Below are 2,725 nucleotides of genomic sequence, written 5' to 3'. Positions count from 1 at the left end.
CGATTCCTGCTCATGGCTGGTTATTTTTTCATCATATTTTCTTTCTTCTTATTTACATTCCATTGGTTCTAATAACTTCCGCTGTACATTCCTTGGCATTACTGTCTGTTAGATGTCATTATTATTGTAATAAAACACGGAAAGACGAGCCCTTAGGTATACACTTCTTTCCCTTATTTCATTGAACGAGGGTCTCGTAATGGCAGACTTGGTGTGTTTAGGTTGTATAACAAGGACAATTAATCGCCTGCCCGCTCATGATATGATCACGTGCTACGTGACGCCAAACCTGCGCATAAGAGCGTTTTCACACTTGACGTTTGGCTTATAGATGGCGCTGACTGTCACTCCTACTTCTAAATTCACATATAAAACCAAAAAAGTGGATGGCGGGAAAGCCGCTGTGGTAGCTCAGTAGTTAGAACATCGAACGCGTTATTCGAAGGTCGAAGGTTCGATTCCTCCTCACGGGTGGTTAATTTTTCATCCACTTTTCTTTCTTCTTATTTACATTACATTGGTTCTAATAACTTCCCCTGTACATTCCTTGGCATTACTGTCTGTTAGATTTCAATATTATTGTAATAAAACACGGAAAGACGAGCCCTTAGGTATACACTTCTCTCCCTTATTTCATTGAACGAGGGTCTCGTAATGGCAGACTTGGTGTGTTTAGGTTGTATAAGAGGGACAATTAATCAGCTGCCCGCTCATAATAAGTTCACGTGCTACGTGACGCCAAACATGCGCATAAGAGTGTTTTCACACTTGTCGTTAGGCCTATAGATGGCGCTGACTGTCACTCCTACTTCTAAATTCACATATAAACCAAAAAAAGTGAATGGAGGGAAGGCCGCTGTGGTAGCTCAGTGGTTAGAACATCGAACGCGTTATTCGAAGGTCGTAGGTTCGATTCCTCGTCACGGGTGGTTAATTTTTCATCCACTTTTCTTTCTTACTATTAACATTGCATTGGTTCTAATAACTTCGCCTGTACATTCCTTGGAATTACTGTCTGTTAGATCTCAATAATATTGTAATAAAACACGGAAAAACGAGCCCTTGGTAAACACATCCCTCCCTTATTTCATTGAACGAGGGTCTCGTAATTGCAGACTTGGTGTGTTCAGGTTGTATAGGAAGGACAAATAATCAGCTGCCCGCTCATAATCTGTTCACGTGCTACGTGACGCCAAACATGCGCATAGGAGTGTTTTCACACTTGTCGTTTGGCTTATAGATGGCGCTGACTGTCACTACCACTTCCGAATTTACATATAAACCCAAAAAACTGGATGGAGGGAAAGCCGCTGTTTTAGCTCGGTGGTTAGAGCATCGAATGCGTTATTCGAAGGTCGTATGTTCGATACCTGCTCACGGCTGGTTAATTTTTCATCAACTTTTCTTTCTTCTTATTTACATTTCATTGGTTTTAATAACTTCCTCTGTACATTCCTTGGCATTACTGTCTGTTAGATCTCAATAATATTGTGTTAAAACACGGAAAAACGAGCCCTTAGGGATACACTTCTCTCCTTTATTTCATTGAACGAGGGTCTCGTAATGGCAGACTTGGTGTGTTTAAGTTGTATAAGAGGGACAATTAATCAGCTGCCCGCTAATAATAAGTTCACGTGCTACGTCACGCCAAACATGCGCATAAGAGTGTTTTCACACTTGTCGTTTGGCGTATAGATGGCGCTGCCTGTCACTGCCACTTCTGAATTCTCATATAAACCCAAAAAAGTGGATGGAGGGAAAGCCGCTGTGGTAGTTCAGTGGTTAGAGCATCGAACGCGCTATTCGAAGGTCGTAGGTTCGATTCCTGCTCACGGCTGGTTATTTTTTCATCCACTTTTCTTCATTCTTATTTGCATTCCATTGGTTCTATTAACTTCCCCTGTACATTCCTTGGCATTACTGACTGTTAGATCTCTGTAATATTGTGTTAAAACACGGAAAAACGAGCCCTTAGGTATACACTTCTTTCCCTTATTTCATTGAACGAGGGTCTCGTAATGGCAGACTTGGTGTGTTTAGGTTGTATAAGAGGGACAATTAATCAGCTGCCCGCTCATAATAGGTTCACGTGCTACGTAACGCCAAATATGCGCATAAGAGTGTTTTCACACTTGTCGTTTGGCCTATAGATGGCGCTGACTGTCACTCCTACTTCTAAATTCACATATAAACCCAAAAAATTGGATGGAGGGAAGGCCGCTGTGGTAGCTCAGTAGTTAGAACATCGAACGCGTTATTCGAAGGTCGAAGGTTCGATTCCTCCTCACGGGTGGTTAATTTTTCATCCACTTTTCTTTCTTCTTATTTACATTTCATTGGTTCTAATAACTTCCCCTGTACATTCCTTGGCATTACTGTCTGTTAGATATCATTAATATTCTATTAAAACACGGAAAAACGAGCCCTTAGGTATACACTTCTCTCCCTTATTTCATTGAACGAGGGTCTCGTAATGGCAGACTTGGTGTGTTTAGGTTGTATAAGAGGGACAATAATTCGGCTGCCCGCTCATAATAAGTTAACGTGCTACGCGACGCCAAACATGCGCATAAGAGTGTTTTCACACTTGTCTTTTGGCTTAAAGATGGCGCTGACTGTCACTCCCACTTCTGAATTCACATATAAACCCAAAAAACTGGATGGAGGGAAAGCCGCTGTGGTAGCTCGGTGGTTAGAGCATTGAATGCGTTAATCGAAGGTCGTA

At 41.8% G+C, this 2,725-nt stretch overlaps 1 non-coding gene across 1 annotated transcript; it reads left to right on the top strand.

The window, feature by feature from the left end:
- Positions 1-1,764: 1,764 nt before the first annotated feature.
- On the top strand, positions 1,765-1,837 carry TRNAA-CGC (transfer RNA alanine (anticodon CGC)). The gene has a single exon. It is a non-coding gene; the product is annotated as a tRNA-Ala (tRNA).
- Positions 1,838-2,725: the final 888 nt, after the last annotated feature.

This window comes from Rhipicephalus microplus, chromosome 8 (genome assembly GCF_043290135.1).
Source record: "Rhipicephalus microplus isolate Deutch F79 chromosome 8, USDA_Rmic, whole genome shotgun sequence".
In the NCBI taxonomy this organism is placed as follows: domain Eukaryota; kingdom Metazoa; phylum Arthropoda; class Arachnida; order Ixodida; family Ixodidae; genus Rhipicephalus; species Rhipicephalus microplus.
The sequence above is the reverse complement of the archived record's forward strand: the minus strand, read 5'-3'. Positions and strand labels throughout refer to the sequence as shown.